Raw genomic sequence first — 18163 nt, 5'->3', positions numbered from 1 at the left:
AATAACACACAAACCGCCAGACTTGGAATTTTCCATCATGTCCACCAACAGCCTCATTTCTGAAGAACTGGAATGGGGGCGGCGAGACGAACAAAGCGATCCCAACCCACTTCCCCTTCCTAGGCAACCAGCGCATTACATGTTGCTTGGATGTTGTGACAGATCTCTCCTATTGTTTTCACTATCCGGCAAAGCAATGCAGAGACATGTTTTTCCTAAGCGACTGTTTGTCCAATACTCAAAGAAGCCAGAAGCTTCTTTTTAAAAATATAAATAAATAGATGAATAAACCTGCAAATACTCCTTGCAGCCTTGTGCGCCGTGCAAAATGGGACACGCTTGTTATCACACGGCTGATATACCAAATTGGAGAGCATGGTTATGTAGCTTGTGTTCCTTTGAAATAAAATGGATGCCCTTTGTTTGGTTCACTCCGAACTACGTTAAACCCGACTGTGAATCTTGACTAGAGTCAACCCATTGAGTCAATGGAATTTACCTAAAGGGAGCTTAGGTATTGACGTTTAAGCCTACCTACAAACACAGCAACAAGATAGAGACAGAGACAATGTGACGTAGTGGTTGGAGTTTTGTGCCCAGAATGGGGAGATCTTGGTCCAAGACCCCCCCATAGATGCAAAAATCCATGGATGCTCAAGTCCCATTATATACAATTGATGATGATGATGATGATGATGATGATGATGATGATGATGATGATGATGATGTGTCCTTGGTATCTGCTGGGGTTTGTTTCCAGGACCCCAAATCCTTGGATGCTCAAGTCCCATTAAATACAGTGGCTTAGTAAAATGGCGTCAAGGTTTGCTATTTGGAATCCATACTTATTTTTTGGGAACATTTGCAAGCCGTGGATGCTTGAATCTATGGATACGGAGGAACAACAGTATAAAATAACCTTATTGCTGGGAAGAATGGATTCACCAAACCAACACTGGTCTCATGCTTAATCTATGGCATTCTTGCATCTTTCATGGTGCCAATCTGAAGCAGAGCATCTTGCAAAGGCATTTTAGCACAACACAAAGCTAATACTGAGCCTGGCCATCCATCCATCGAACCCAGAAACACCAACTCCCACTGGCCACAGATTTATAGGATCTAAGGCAAGACTTTTTTCCCCTATAGACCCCGGGGGCCGCAGGGAGGACCTCTTTCTCTCTGTGTTGTCTGTGTGTGTGTCTAGGGGACCATTGTTCACCATGGAAAGGATGGATCCGGGTGTCTCTGTCGATGGAGCCGAGCATCCGCTGCAATCCTCCTTCAAGGATTAATATTTAATTTTTCATTAAGCAGATGGGAAAGTCTGTGGGATGGTTAATTTCCCAGCTGCTTTTGGGGCTGCCGAGCGGACAGAGAATTAATGGAAACGGGAGGCATCTCGTGGGGCTTCCAAACTTTTGCAAAGGGAGGACAGACCCTCCAACGTTTGACAGATGAAAAGGAGGAGATGTGTGGCCAAGTCGCATCAGATGGCAACAAACTATTAATAAGGAGGAACCGAAAAGTCAGGAGAGGCCTCCAACTTGACAACAGCCTTCTTATAAAATGGGACACCCAGAACTGAACATAGGACTCCAAGGGAGGCCTGGCTAGTGCAGAATATAGTGCAACAACGACTTCGCTCGACTTGGAAATGATGGCCCTATTAAGGCAGACTAAGATAGTATTTGACTTCTTTGCCATAGCATCCCAGTGCTGGGTTACGTTCAACTGATGATCAACAATGATCCCAAAATCCTTTCTAGAGGGACTATTTCTAAGTGAGCGCAGTATAGTGGTTTCAGCATTGGACTACGACTCTGGAAAGTTGGGTTCGAATCCCCGCTCGGCCATGGAACCCAGTGAGTCAAACTCTCTCAGCCTCAGAGGATGGCTATGGCAAACCCCTTCAGAAGAAACTTGCCATGACAGAGTCGCCATAAGGTTGGAAATAAATGACTTGAAGGCCCACAAGTACAACTGCTAAGCCAAGTTTTCCTTTCCTGTGTCTGTGTATTGTACCTATATCTCATCTGATCAGGAGCCAGGGATTCCCTGTCCCTATTTAAAAGCTATATTGGGATTTTTATTTCCTCCTTCCACCCAAATTACTCCGAAGGAGAGCACACTCATGCATCAAACAGCCCAGTGAGCTGGATCCATCAAAACCTCCTCCTTTGGCCTACAGATCTCTAGTTGTTTTCCTTCCCCTCCCTTTGCTTTGCGACCGATTCATCTGTCTGCTGACACTTGAAGAAATAAAGCCAGATCTGATGAGGAAGGCTCCCGGTATGATAAAAGAGATAGAGAGAGAGAGAAATCAATCGCTTCTTCTCTTTTGCTCTCCCTCTCCATTTTTTTCCAGGCAAGACTTAGTCTAGTTGCTAGGTTTCCATCCACAGCTGCAGAAAGGGACGCTTCTTAGGATAACTAGTCTCTCTCAAACACATATATACACACATCATTTGGCACAGAAGGAGGGTGGTTCAGGTGGAAAATAATGTTTGGCTTCAGCAAGTCAAAGGATTGGTCCATTTATGGTCAGCTCTGACTAGTAGGAGATACTTTCTTCCCAGCCCTGTCTGGAGACGCTGGGGATTGAATGCAGAACCTCCTGCAGAGGAACATAAGAAGCTGCCCTTATGTTGGTCAGGTCCTTGGTCCATCTAACTCAGTGTTGCCAGATATGACTGGCAGCCATGGCTCCGCAGGCGTTCAGGTGTGATTTTTGTCCAGATGTATCTGGAGAGCCTGAGGACTAAGCCTGGGACCTTCTGTGGAGCAATGTAAGGAGTTGCCTTTGCACTGGAGACAGGTCCTTGATCCATCTAGCTTGGTGTTGGCAGCCATAACTTTGCAGGAGTTCATGCAGCTGTTCCTGGAGAGGCTGAAAACTAATCCTGGGACCTTCTGCACAGCTACATACGAAGCTCCCTTTGCACTGGTCTCCAGTTTGGGTTCCTTCACAGCCCTACCTGGAGATGCTGAGAACTGGACCTAGGACCTTTGGGAAAGGAGCATGAGAAGTTGACTTTGCATTGGAGACAGACCCTTGGTCCACCTAGCTCTGATGGCTAGCCATGGTTGTCCACGTTTCCAGGTTGGGTTCCTTCACAGCCCTACCTGGAGATGCTGAGACATGGATCTAGGTTCTTTGGGAAAGGAAGACGAGAAGTTGCTTTTGCACTGAAGTCAGAAACCTAGCTTGGTGTTTCCAACTCTGACTGGGAGCCATGGTTGTCCAAGGTTTTCAGGTTGGGTTCCTTCACAGCCCTATCTGAAGATGCTGAGAACAGGACCCAGGACCTTTTGGAAAGGAACATGCGAAGTTGCTTTTGCACTGGAGCCAGGCTCTTGGTCTACATGGCTCAGTCTTGCCAGTTCTGGCTGGTGGGCATGACTTTGTAGGAGCTCAGACATGATTCTTGGTCAGCTGTACCTGAAGGGGCTGAGGACGAAACCTGGGACCTTCTGCATAGGAACATAGGAGATTGCCTTATACTGAGCCAGATTAAGGAGACCTCCCTTCTCCTTCTGTGTCATGTCTTTTTAGATTGTAAGCCCGAGGGCAGGGAACCGTCTAACTAAAAAGATTGTATGTACAGCGCTGTGTAAATTTACAGCGCTTCATAAATAAAGGTTAATAATAATAATAGTAATAATAATAATAATAATAAATGTTCCAGCTATCAGGCAGCCTAGGTACATAATAAAGAAATGGAAAGGGGGGACTTTATTTTTAATACACAGCCCAAGGATCATCGCTGGCAAGAACCTGAAGCTCCTTTGAACTGACTCGTCCCAATTAGATGTGCTGGACTATAACTCCCATCTCCATCATGCTGTCCAGGGTGATGGGAATTATAGTGAACACATCTGGATGGAAAGGGACGGGATAGATTTTTTAACATGGGAACTCGTGTTCAAATTCTGTGAATCCTTCAGGTAGAGATTTGAACTCAAGACTGCTCTTGGATTATCTTCTGGATTATCTCCATCCATCTTTTTCAATGGAGAAGGTCCCACTCAACCTGGGACTTCCAGCGTCTTCCGCATACATTGCTACGTTTCCTACCTAAGGGATGGGCAAAGCGAGACCTTCTATTGGACTACAACTCCCAGGATCCCCTGGCCATGTTGATTGGGGCTGCTGGGAGTTGTAGTGCCAACACAGATGGAGGGCCTCCTTTTTCCCATCTCCTACCTTAAAATGTGGACCCAACTGGTTGGCTATCTAAGCAGTAGTTCTTCAGCTTTGGCCACCGGACATTGTAGACCTTCAACGCCCAACTGTCCAGTCAAAATGGTCAGTGGATTTTGGCCATGGAAACCCATTGAGGAACCTTGGGCAAAGTCACACTGTCTCAGCTTCAGCGGAAGTCAATGGCAACCCTCCTCTGAACAAAGCTGGCCAAGGAAACCCTGTAATAGGGTTCCCATAAGTCAGAAACGACTTGAAGGCGTACAATGACACATGATTCAGGACACAACAGATTGACATGCTTTCAAAACTCCATTAGAAGGCTTTAACCCCTTCCTTACTCTTTGCAGGACAATTCTCCCACAATGTTACAACGCAGAAGCATCAAAGCCGGACGTGAAAAACGCTGTATGCGACGGAGCGAATCTGAGGTCATTTTTTTTGGGGGGGGGGGATTTGGCAGGCCAAATTCCTATCGAACCAGCATACATTTTTAAACAGTTCTTTATGACCCTTGGTTTTGCAAGTCGGTGAATTTTTAATGCCGGGATTCCTTTAGTCTTAGAAACCATTTCCAGGGTTAAAAGGTTGAAAAAGACTGGATAAATAACAAACAACCCTGTTCCAATCTAAAGACGGAGGTTGCCTTGAGTCTCTATATTGGGAGAAAGGTAGGATATAAGTAAATAAAACAACGATGATGATGATGATGATAGATGGGCAAACAGGGTTCAAATCCCAGCTTGGCCACAGAAGCCTCAGAGAAAGGAATGGCAAACCTCTGAACAACTCTCGCCAAGAAAACCCTATGATAGGTTCGCTTTACAATCTCCATAAGTCTACAACGACTTGAAGGCACACAACAACTACCACTACAACAAGACATATTAAAGACTGAGCTTTCTCAGACTATGGACCAGTCGTCCAAAGCAAGAAGACTTCACACATGCAATGCTCAAGTCCATTAAACCTTGTACCTTTCCAAAATGGGTTCGTCTTTAGGGTGCTCCTTAACTATGTGTCCTGAATCATGTTCAAATGAGTTTATCACACTGGGGGCTAATTTCAGCCTTAAAGCACATTTAAAGCATCCTGTAAATAAAGCGATAAAGGCGAGCGGTTGCGCGAATGATTATCTCATGCAATTGCATGGTTAAAGTGATATCGGAAATGCATTATGATAAAATTTAAAGAAGTTACTATCCTCTAGAAACATTACAAAATTGTATATAAAATATAACAGAAGTTACAAGACACAAAAACCACCCTACTATAATTTATACTCAAACAAGGATATCTCTGTTTGACGTCAAAATGCAACCAGGAGAGGTCTTCTTCTCTGGAAACTGTCCAAAAAGAGACACAAAAACCGGTCCCATCCTTTGAACAACACCTTGTAAACCTACATAAACCTCCTCCATCCCCACAAGAAATGTTGAGATCCCAAGAACTTTACAAATCATGCAACTCCAAAATCAACACCACAACCTCCAAACAACCCCTTTGAGATATTCCACCTTGGGCACAGGTCCCAAAAGCGAAGCCCAAACCCATCTGGTCTGGTCCTCCTTTAAAAAAGTCCCAACCTGATAAGCTCTTTAAGGGGTTCAAGAACTCAGGCACCGATTCCTCCTCTGACAATGGTTCCAAGAAAGGGGAAAAGCCATATTATCTCCCTCTTTGGCAAGACTGAGTCCCCATAGAATCAGAGAGTTGGAAGAGACTGCAAGTTTGGACCAGCTTCCAAACTGGTACCCAAGATAAGAAAGTGGATACGAGGGCACCCAAGAATGGTTCCAAGAATGGTTCCCTCTTTGGCAAAATGTCACCAGCTTCCAAAGCAGTATGAACAAAGTGGATCCAAGGAAAGGTACCCAAGAATGGTTCCAGCAAAAGCTAAAGCTCAAATCCATTTTCTCTCCCTCTTTGGCACAACTGAGCCAAACCAGCACCTGAGAGAAGAAAGTAGCTCCAAGAAAGAATAAAGCTAGAGCCCATTTTCTCTCCCTTTTTGGCAAAACTGAGCCAGTGGCATCTGAGAGAAGAAAAACCAGAGTCACCTCCTGGGCACAGATCCAGCAAGGAAGCCCAATTGCAAACCAGGCGGGCACCTGGCTCTATGCGTAAAAGGGCACCTCTTTCTTCCCTTTTCATCCCCCCTCAAAAGATAATAATAAAGATGATGCTCAATCTTACTTTGGATGATGCCCCCAGAAGAATCCAAGGGGGGAGTGTTGTCTGCCAAGGCAAAAAGGGTAGAGGGGTATGTGTCGAAAGTGGTATTCTCTGGCAAGGATGGAGAAAGGGATCCCCCGAGGTTGGCAAGCAGTTTGCAATCCCCCGACGCAGAGAGAAGGCTCCTTCCGCTGGCAAAGAAAGCGCTGCGCTCTGGAGCATCCACCAGCGGCTGCAGCAGTATTTATACAGGAGAAATTTAGGGCTCTACCATCCTTTCTTCCATGGAAGGAGGAGAGGCAGAAGCATCTCTTTTTTGCATCCTGAGCCCAGAGCATCATCTCCACCGGGTTTTAGGGAGCTTTGGCCAGAAAGAGGCTGGATCTGGTGAGGCTGCGGCTCCTGCATTTTTACGCACCAATCTTCTTTGTTTTGCAAGGAATGGATCAAATGGTACAGTCCAGTTCTCTCTATAAAAGTCAGGGATCTGTTACAGAGAACAGATAGCTTTGTGGTCCAGGCAAAGAAGGGCCTCGTTCCCACTTACAGATGAATCGGTGTGCAATCCAAATCAATGGATCGATTCGACAGCGGAGCGGGGTTCCAAATACATTTGCCCTGATAACATTTTTTCCCTATAAAACAACCCACTTGTGGTTCATATTCATGAATGAATCGATTGAAGATGGACCCGCTCCAGCTGGCTGAATGGCAAATATAAACCGATTCCGATCTGCATCTGGTGCACACTTGCGCAGAATCGATTTATCGAAAAAGGCATGGAAGACATCAGAGTCAAAAAGACATGGGTTAAATGGGTCTAGCGCATTGCCCCCCCCTTGCCAAATCGCTTAAGGGGGGACCAGGGTCATTTGAACCGGTTCAAACCAATTTGAAATCCGGCTTAAAAGATAATGGGAATCAGGCCAAAGTTGTTATTAGGGGGTGAATTAAGGAAAGGGAGAGTTCAGATGTTCAGCTGGTGAGGTCTTCTGGAGTGTGCCCAAAATGCCAATATTGAAATCCTGTAGCACCTTTGAGACTAAAAGGTCCAAAACACACTGCAGAAACCATTCGGTTTGAGACCGCTTTCATTGCCCAGGCTCAATGCTAGGGAATCCTGGGAAATGTAGCATGTTGTGGCACCGGAGCTCTCTGACAGGGAAGGCAAAATGTCTCACAAAACGACAGTTCGTGAATTTCCCTAGCATTGAGCCAGGGCAGTGAAAGCGGTCTCAAAGTGGATTATTGCTGCAGTGTGTGTTTTGACACTAAGTGAAAGGAAGAAGGAGGTAGCCCTAAGCTTTGGTAGGCTTCAGCCTATTGCATCAGTTCAATTTGGTAGAGGGGAAAGACCAGGGACAGACCTAGATAAGGCATTGATATATATATGTATATATGTGTATGGAAAGAGAGAGCAAGAGCAAGCATTTTCCAAATCCAAGAGCCTAACGCTATAGTTGTGTGTAAATCTGGTCTCAGCTTGCCAACTCCCTTTGTCTAATATGAGAGCTGGTGCCGGATGGAGCAAATTCACTTCCCCAAATATTGGTGGCGGTTATGGTGGAAACGATGCAACAAGCCAGGAGCAGTTCTCCAGCAGCGCTACTAGCCTGAGGAACTGCTGTGTAGCCAACCTTAGTAGCCCTAGCTACTAAAAAAATACCCCCAAACCCCCTCTGCCTCCTCTTTCTTTCCAAGGAATGGATTCTGCCCGAGAAAGTGGCAGAGGAGAAGTCTGCAGTCTATAATCGGCTGATGTATCGGGGCTGCAGAGTGTCAAATGCTGAGTAATGAGAAATTTAATGAAGAGAGATGAGCCGAGGATGGGTTTTAAGCGGCGGAGGAGAGAGCGAGAGAGAAAGAAAGAGAGCCACCCCCCTCCATCCCTGCAACGTGTCGCTCCGAGGGAACCATCTTGCACACCGTCTGCATGGTGACTCAGTCAGAAGTCACTCACTTTGCTGCTGAAATCATGTGGATCTTGAGTCATGGATCTGGTTAAACATATTGGCTAGGGAGGGGAGGCGTGAAAGGAAGCGCGGTCTGCAAACAGCGGGGCTGTGTAACGTAGGAGGACTTGGAAACAAGGGGTCGATATGCCCCAGCAGAACAACTGAATTCAACTTTCCTTGAAGCCAAAGTCATGCAAATTTTTGGCTTCATGGATTTGATCAAATATAAACACATGGTAGTGTCACCACATCTGATAGCCCTGATGAGGAATCTGTACTTAGTAGAAGTGGCTAATGTTAGACATGGAGAAACAGAATGGTTCCCAGTTGGCAAAGGCTGCAACCTTTCGCCCTATCTTTCCAACTTTAATGGAGAAAAGATTATAAGAAAAGCAGGCTTGGACACAGAAGAAGGAAGAATGAAAAAGAGGAGGAAGGACTACCAACCATCTGGGATATGCAGATGACACCAAACTACTAGCAGACAACATCAAAGACCTGGGACCACTACCAACAAAAATCAAAGAAGAAGGTGCAAAGGTGGGTTTGCCGCTCAGCATAAAGAAAAGAAAAATAATGACCATGGAGGATCTACACACACAAATGCAACCAAGACAATGAGCACATTGAAATAGTAAAAGAGTTCACATACCTTGGATCAAGGGGAACAATACTAGGAAAGGCGGAGGGATGTAGAACGAGAGGAAGACCGCATGCTGGATGGAGGGACTCTATAAAGGAAGTTGTGGGTATGAATTTGCAGGACCTGAGCAGACAGGGAGTCTTGGAGATGTCTCATCGACAGGGTCGCCATGAGTCGAAATTGACCTGAAGGTGGATAACAACAACAACAACAAATGGGTTTGAAGGGTGGGACTGACAATGGGGCAGAAGACAACACACAGGGCCTAGGAGTAGTTCTCTGTAGTTATTACAGACGTGAGGAGATGGGAGCGTTGATGCTATTCTTTTACTCCAAATTTTAAAAAGAGTGATCCAAGTCACTACTTGGATCCCATAAACAGGGAGGACTTGCCGGGATCCTTCAAATCTGGACTAAACCCCAGAACGGACTCATCATCCCATAAACAAGCCACCGTCTAGAAGCTGAAGTCTAAAATCTCAAAGTTGGAAATGCTACTTTTTGGACTGCAACTCTCAGCGCCCCAAAGCGATCGGGATTCTAGGAGTAATATTTTGAAGCTCATCCCACTTGTCATAGAAGCATCCTTAATGCTTTAGAGAGCATTGGCCTCTCTCCTGACCTCAAGAACGCTTACCTCCATCTCCCTGTTCACAAACTGCTTTGCTTGTCAAATTCACATGAATCTCAAGAGCCCCGCACCTGATTATGTATAAGGAACCTTGCCAAGAAAACCTCGTAATAGGCTTGCCTTAGGATGGCCATAAGTTGGAAATGACTTGGAGGCACACAACGACAAACGCCTTCCTTTGGCTCCAGCTTCTCAACATCCTTTTTGAACCCAGAACTGGACACAATATTCCAGCTGAGTCCTGACCAAAGCAGAAGAGAATGGTCCTATTACTTCCCTTGATCTAGACACTATAACTCTATCGATGAATCCTTGAATCGCATTGGCTTTTTTAGCTGTTGCGTTACGCCGCTGAGTGACTCTTGTTCAACTCGGCGTCTACTAAAACTCTCCCATCCTTTTCACTTTCACTATTCGGTGTGGATTTAATACACCACTGACAAGGAAGTTGCTGGACTTCCCTGGAAGAAGGTGTAGGACAGTCTTCTGAATATTGTCGGACTATATCTTCCAGCACTTTTCACTATCAGCCATGCTGCCCATTGTAAATGCATGGCCGCATGTGGAGGAAAGATTTAGGGTTGTTTTAAGCAATGGAAGAAAGCACGTTTTCTGCCCAGCATGCTGAGCCCACGCTGTCGTGAGAGACAACGAACAATCAATCAATCAATCCATCAGAAAGGGCAGTAAACAACACAAATTAGCATGCGCTCCTAGGAGGCAATGCGCTTATTGTGATGCAGCACTTTGGTAACAAATCCATTGGATCTATCGGCGGCGTGCCACGGTCCCATCTCACCTGGGATGGAAAGAAGCATTGCAAATACAATATGACCCCCATATCTGGAAGGGTTGCATTCCAAGACCCCACATGGATACCTGAAAACATAGAAAATAGGAAACCCTATTATTTTCAATGAGATGAATGATTTCCAGCCCAAGCATATCATAGAATCACACTGGAGGATGTAGGTGGCCTATGTTTGGCATTTCTCTCTAGGCATTTCTAGGTCCTCCAGTGTGATTCTATAGTATTTCTCTGTAGGAATGCCTGGTGCCCCAGCTAGCTATACCTACAGTCAATGATTCTGGGGACTGAAGTCCATCTGAAGGACAGGAGAACCACTGACAGGATAAAGGGTTTTCTAAATTGGTCTTGTCCTATCCAAAATTGTACTCTTTGTGGTGTTCTACTCCTCGGGAAACCTCTGGATTCCTTTATCTCACTACCCAGAAAGCAGTTTTCCAGATGCTACCATTATGCTTGCACCAAAATGATGTCCGCACTGAGGGAGACCAATGAGCAAGGAGCCTTGCAGAAACAAAAACCCATCCTCTCTTGTCCTGTCCATTCCGAGTTTTAATCCAGACTTTAGAAGAGTGATCCAAGTGGGGGGACTTGGTGGGATCCTGCCAGGCCGGACTATGACTTCTCCCTTCATCTTCCTCCCCAGGCCAGACGAAGGCCGCTTGGCTGTTGGACGGAGTGGGCTTTATTTACGGCTCCATTTGGGCTTTGTCCGTGGGCCCAGCGACACCGCCTGAGCGATCGTCTCCATTCAGGTGCTCATTACCGAAGCGTTAAATAACGCCAAGCGGATCCTCGCAGGGCCTGTAAATTTGGTCTGGGGGACAGCCAGCCTCCGCGAGCGCCATTACCGCCTGATTGCCTGAAAGCCTTTGCCGTTCCTCTTGGCCCTTTCCATCACCGGCTGGCGATGCGGAACAGGGAAGCCAGGCGGAGGATATATTAAATTATGTCCGCTCCAACTTGAGCGATGCTTTTGTACAAACAGGGCAGGTATCCCCTGAGAACAAGTAGTCAAACTAGGAGAACCGTTCTGACAGGTGTCTTTAGAGGAGGTTTGCCATGGCCATCCTCAGAGGCTGAGAGAGTATGACTTGCCCAAAGTCACTCAGCGGCTTGACAGGGCCGACCTGGGATCCGAACCCTGTTCTCCACAACCCGCTAGCCAAAGACCCGAACTCTGGTCTCCACCTTGAAATGTCCCTTTAAAATCCAATATAAAAACAGCAGGAATTATACATCCCTGTCCTCTTTTCCTAAAAGATAACAACAAGCTTTATCATGCCAGGAAGCCTGGCGAGCGGCAGAAGTTCCTTTTTGGAGACATGTGATTACGGACGTAGCTACCGCTGTATAATTTATATGCAAATGCAATCCACCCCTAAAAGAAATCCTTCCCCAAGTCATTGTAGGAAGATGAGAGCTGCGCCATAAAGCAACGGGGGAAAAGGGAGAGGCAAACGACGCACTGAGCATCCCAACCGAGGAACGTGGGCTTTCCCCTGCAATTAAACCAGCTTAATGGGTTTTTCTGAAAGTCGTTTGCTTTAAAAGGTTGTGGCTGCTCTCTCTGCGATGGAGTGCCTCCAAAGTTTTCCCCAAGGCACCTTGCCTCCATTAGTGTCTTTGCACAGCGAGGGGTCTTAAACAAGATAGGCCCAAATAGATGCCAGGGACACTTAAACCCATCTCTAAGCACCACAGAGACAGTATAATGTAGTACTTTGAGCATTGGACTGCAGCTCTGGAGACCAGGGTTCGAATCCCCGTTTGGCCACGGAAACCCAAGGGGTGACCTAGGGCAAGTCACATTCTCTCATCCTCCGAAGCAGGCAAAACCAACCCTCCTCTGAACAAATCTTGCCAAGAGAACACTATGGAGCTTATTGCATGCATCTTAATCCAGTTTACCTCTATCCGGTTTAAAATTTAATTTGGGCAGCATCCTAATGTTATCAGATGGTTTTTACCACCGAATCTGTCATCTGAATACAGCCAGGGCCCATCCTTGCTTTCGCTCCTCCTGGCTCTTTTCGGATCTGAAATCTTGTTAGTGAATTGCAAAGATGTGTAATGGGACGCTATCCGGATGCACACTGGCACTCCCTATCCCGTATCCTAATACACAACCGGACCAACGCATAACATTCCCAATTCTCATTGGTCACTTTGCTGGTTCCCTTACACAGTCACATAACTTTACTGGATACAGCCTTTACAGACCTGCCCAAGTCTAATTCCCGCAGATGTAAGTCTCCTTACAAAGACGCAAGTACTCAGTAGGGTCCTGGCCAACGTTATTAATTTATATCCCACTTTCTCCCCCCAGTTTGGGACTCCAGGCGGGTCTCAGCCCTTAAAACAAACAGGGTTAAAAAATCACACAAGCAATGAAACCGTCTTAAAAATTTGATACTGGTTGAAATAAATTAAAATAACAACATCAGCATCAAATGCCCAACACATTATGCAAGGCCTGATTCCCCTTTGCAGGAACCGTGAATCATCCGTTTGGCAACATTTCTTGCGCCAGTTAAGCAAAGAAGGCCTGGCAGTTGACTTTGAAGATGAATGGATATACTGATCGTGCTGAAGAGAGCATCATGCCACCACTGTGCCTTTATGGAAGGCTTCAGCATGGCATTGCATTCATCCGGCCTTCGGAAGTCACCTTCCAGGCTCTTGAGAGAAGCAAGTGCAAGGAGGCGAACCCAGGTACGACCGATAGGAGACTGAGGCAAGACGCAAGACACGACAGTCGGGCATCTCCCTTCCCACTCCTGCACTGCTCTGCAATATTCAAACCCTAGCTGTGGGTTTTCTTTAAGTCAGCAAAACAAATTGAATGTTTGTCAAAAGGCAAGAGATGTTTCTTTCATGTACTTCCATGTATAAATAATGCCGCTGTCATTCATTGTTAATAGCAGTCCACGTTCGCACTGTGCAAATCTTCCCTGCCTCCCTCCCTCTTTCTATCGCCTTCCCCTCTCCCTCCCTCCTTCCCTATCTTTCGTCTTTCTTCTCTCTTTCTCTTTCCCTCCCTCCCTTTTGTTCTTCTTTTCTTCCTTCCTTCCTTTCTCCCTCCCTTCTATTCTCCCTCCCTCCCTCCTATTCTTCCTCCCTCCCTTCCTTCCTTCCTTCCCTCCTCCCCTCCTCTCTTTCTTTCTTTCTTTCTTTCTTTCTTTCTTTCTTTCTTTCTCTCTCTTCTCTATTCCCACTTGCCCCCTCTTTTCCCCTCCCTCTACCTCTTTCTTTCTCTACTTTCTCTCTTTTCCCTCTCTCCGTTTCCTTCTCTCTCTGTCGAACTTGCATTTATCCAGGTCCTTCGTGGTCATTCTTTTTTGCTTTCTTTGTGCGCAGCAGCAAGCCTGCCTTTGCACTTTCTTCCTGAGGAATTGCCTAAGGAATTACCCTCCTTACTAATTGTTTCAAGACCTTGATGTTTTCTGCTAGTATTACCGTGTCATCTGCATATCTTAGGTTAGGGATGGTCCTTCCTCCTGTCTTCACTCCTTTTTCTTCTGAGCCTAGCCCTGCTCTTTGTGTGATATTTTCTATGTACAAGTTGCATACAGGTGACACTTTCTTCCTTATTGTTTCTAGTCCTTGATGTTTTCCACTCAGAGTGCAGTGTTGTTCACATATCTTATACAGTTGGTATTCAACAGCCTCCTATATGTTGATATCTTCCTATCTTCACTTCTCCATCTTCTAAGTCTAGCCCTGCTCTTTGTGTGATATTTTTTATGTACAAGTTGCATTCCGGTGTCGGTTTAGCCTAAATTAAGTCTCCATTCCAAGAAAACTCCTCTTGACTTTGGAAGACATTGCGTCTCTGGTATGTTCAGGGCGGGATGGTTGAGTCCTCTTGCCCATGATGCTGAAGAGCTCTTTGGCAAAGCAGGGAGGCAGATGATAAGCCTCCCAGTTGATTGAAGATGGAGAAAACAGGCCCCCTGATGCTGTTCAAAGTACTTAATAAAAAAGTGGAGCTTCGGGAAGGTAAGGGGACCTCCTGCCGTTCCTCACCTGTGGAGATCTGCCACTCTCAAGCGCAACCTGCGCCTTGCCTCTGAAGGCAATTTGGCAGGTTCCCCGCCAAGGACTACTGGGAGGGCAGAGGGTCAGGAGATTTTAACTAAAAGGTCCCCTCTCTGAACATGTTTCCCATCAGATCCTCATCAAACAGGGAGAAAGAGACACCCCGCCTTGCAAGCAATTCATCATTTCCTTTTCGTCTCCTTGGCTGAAACGTAGAAGGATAACTCTTGCCATCCAAACGCACCCGAGGAAGTGGACTTAAGCCTTACGAAAAGCTTACGCTGCCAACTTCTTTCTTTCAACGAGTCTCAAAGGTGTTGTAACATCTCTTTACACACCGTTTCTACAGACTGACATAGATATATCTTTGGATCTTGATGTCTTGCGCCTCTCTTCTGATGCAGCTGGCAGTGGTGGTCAGTAGTGAGTCTGAGCTGGGGTTTTAGTCTGAACTATAAAGTTGATACCCAAGGTCCTGAACACTTGTTGTTGTTGTTTGTTGTATGTCTTCAAGTCGTTTTATGGTGACCCTAAGGTGAACCTATCATTGGGTTTTCTGGGACTGAGAGTGTATGACTTGCCCAAGTTAACCATGGCCAACCATGAGTCAAAGTCAAAAGCTGCTCCCCTCCATGCTCTCCTTATGGTCATGAATAAAAATCTTTGTATTGGTATGTGCACTTGGTTAATACATGAAAAAGGCATCCAGGAGTGGTTTACCATTGCCTTCTTCTGCACACTACTAAATAACTCCTTTTGAGTTAGCTATGGAGCCACTTCTGATGACCCTGAGAGATCCTCCACCAGTTCATCGAATCCTAGAGTTGGAAGGGACCCCAAGAACCACACAGTCTAGTCTCTGCCATGCAGGAATACACAACCATGGCACTCCCAACAGCCTCTGTTTAAAAACCTCAAAAGAAGGAGACTCCATCCTATGAGGCAGTATCTCCCACTGTCTCTTACCATCAGGAACTTCTTCCTAATGTTGAGGTGGAATCTCATGTTTGCATCTGTTGCTCCATGCCCTAGTTTCTGGAGCATCAGAAAACAAGCTTGCTCCCTCCTCAATATGACATCCCTTCAGCTATTTAAACAGGGCTATAATATCACCTCTCAACCTCTTCTTCCCCAGATTGAACATACCCAGCTCCCTAAGACATTTGGTGGTTTCCAGACCCTTCACCATTTTGGTCACTCTCTTTTGTACATGCTCCAGCTTCTCAACATCTCTCTTGAATTATGGTGACCAGAACTGGACACAGGATTCCAGGTGAGGTCTAACCAAATACGATTATTTACTATAACTCTAACCATTACGCCACATTGACCCTCTGGTAGTGGCATCTGGATTTGTTTCATTTTCCTACCTATGAACCATCACAATTCCATTGCTTTTGTGACTGTGTGTGTTTTGTCTTTCATGCTCCAGTCCTCTTAACTCTATCCAAACTAGCCAATGGCGAGACCGTCCACTACTCCTGTTTTATTCATTCGTGGTGAAGATTTATTAATCACCTGGCATCTAATAGCTCTGGGGGCAACGTACAACGAAAACACACAGAGATAAAATCCATATCAATCAAATCAAAACAACCCAATAAAACAATCAGTTCGGGGCAACTCATTTAAAAAGGCAATCAATTAAAAGCAGCAGAGGGAAAAAGGGGGGGGGGGAGCCATAGCTGGAAAAATACCTTAAAATATTATGGAAATAAAGCTACTTAACAAGAGAAGGTGGCTTCAGAAACGTTGCTGCGTCGTCAGTGCCATCAAGTTGACTTTGATGTCAAAGAAAGGTTGGAGGGACATATTTCACTGTGTATTCCTGCATGGCAGGGGGGTCGGATAGATGGCCCTTGGGGGTCCCTTCCTACCTTAAGATCCTATGATCTTACCCACCAAATACCACCCTTTTGGGGAGAATGCAAGGATGTTGAGAAGCTGGAGGAGGAGGGTGACCAAAATGGCGAAGGGTCTGGAAACCATCTATGGAGAGAGACTTAGGGAGATGCTGGGTATGTTTAGCCTGGAGAAGAGACGTTTGAGAGGTGATATGATAGCCCTGTTTAAGTATCTGAATTGATATCATTTTGAGGAGGGAGCAAGCTTGTTTTCTGCTGCTCCAGAGATTACGACGTGGAGCAATGGATGCAAGCTACAGGAAAAGAGATTCTGCCTAAACAATAGTAAGAAGGTCCTGATGGTAAGAGATGTTCAACAGTCTTGGAGAGCAGTGGAGTCTCCTTCTTTGGAGGTTTTTCAACAGAGGCTGGGTGGCCATCTGTCACAGGGAGCAATCTGATGCTGTGTTCCTGCATGGCAGAAGGGCGTTGGATGGCCCTTGGGGTCTCTTCCAACTGTATGATCCTATGACTAGTCTAAGTGCTTCTGGTCGTAGGGCATTGATCTCTAGCCAAGTCTGAGCTCAGGCGCCAACCATCTGAGTGCTTCCAAGGCTTGAGATGTTTCCCGGGACTCCAGATCGTGACCTTTGAGTCCAACTAGCTTTCCAGAAATGAAAGCCGGACGGAAAAGACGGGTCTCTGTGGCAGACGGAACCTCTCTCTCGGAAGGGCCTTCCCGCCTTGCTTTTCTAATGAGCTGCAGAGTGCAATATGGAATTAAGACGATCCAAGTTATTAATTGTCTACCACAATTAAGCCTGGATGCCTAGGCCCTCGGGCACCTTTGGCTCCATGCAGGAGCCAATTAGAGCCTCATGCATATTCATGAGGCTGAAATCCGCACGTTGCGAACATCCCGAACATGTCTCTCCGATTCTTACTCATTCTGCTATTCTTCTATGATGTCTTGCGGCCCATAGAAAGGGGAATTTTCCTCCCATTTCCCTTGAAGCTGACTTAAAAGCAAATATTTGATGTGCCTACGATCATGGGGGCATTAACTAGATGATCGCTAGCTGCTTCCCTATCGATAGGGCTCTGAATCCGTTCTGGGGTTTCATCCGAACTGGAAGGGCACTGTCCAAGAGATAGAAACTACTTGAGAGAGAGTAGCTCCTTTACTGCTTTATTATGGGCTCCATTCCCACTTACAGATAAACTGGTGTGCGATCCCAATCAATGCATTGAGCATGGCCTTTTCTTAACTTTCCCATCCAAGTTCAACCAAGTGGGTCGCCTTTTGCATTCGCTTCCCATCAGCAGTGGAGGGCTTTCTTTTTTGGTTGCAAAGATCTGCAAGTGCAGCCGGTTGTTTACCCAAAGGTTTAATTCCACTTCCTTAGAGATCTGGGGGAGAAAATGCTATTCTGGGGGAGACAGCACTCTCACTGTGCTGTCAAAATGCTATTTCCCCCCTTCTCCTCCCCTTCTCCTTCTTTCCATCACCATCCTTTGCATTGTGCCAAGATTTTGCAATTAGATGAGCGAGGGAAGGAAGGGAAGGAAGCAAAAGAAAACTTTAATTGGAGTTAAGTGGGGAGATCATTGCGGAAACCTCGCCAGCGATTCATATTTCACGATGAACAAAAGCTGCCAAATGGTGGGGATTCGACCTCGTGCGTGGTTTCCATTATCCCCGGGATCGGTTTGAATGTTTTTCCAGCTATTTGAAAGAATAAAAGGATAACTTACGGATGTAGCATCGTCGACTATTTCCAGACTCTGGTGCTTTAGTGTTGCCAATGCACTCAACAAGAAATGGCACTCTCCGGAAGGTAGAAAAGTTAGGTTTCTTTGGG

The 18163-nt window shown here is 46.0% G+C and overlaps 1 protein-coding gene across 1 annotated transcript in view; it reads right to left on the bottom strand.

The window, feature by feature from the left end:
* DISP3 (dispatched RND transporter family member 3) overlaps window positions 1–6580 on the bottom strand; it is a 34745-nt gene extending 28165 nt beyond the window's left edge. Inside the window, exon 1 of the mRNA XM_042477972.1 lies at window positions 6401–6580. The gene's annotated coding sequence lies outside the window, so the exon portion shown is untranslated. The remainder of the gene's footprint in view (window positions 1–6400) is intronic.
* Window positions 6581–18163: the final 11583 nt, after the last annotated feature.

The sequence above is a fragment of the Sceloporus undulatus genome, chromosome 7 (genome assembly GCF_019175285.1).
Source record: "Sceloporus undulatus isolate JIND9_A2432 ecotype Alabama chromosome 7, SceUnd_v1.1, whole genome shotgun sequence".
Lineage (NCBI taxonomy): Eukaryota > Metazoa > Chordata > Lepidosauria > Squamata > Phrynosomatidae > Sceloporus > Sceloporus undulatus.
This window is presented reverse-complemented; position numbering and strand designations above follow the sequence as displayed.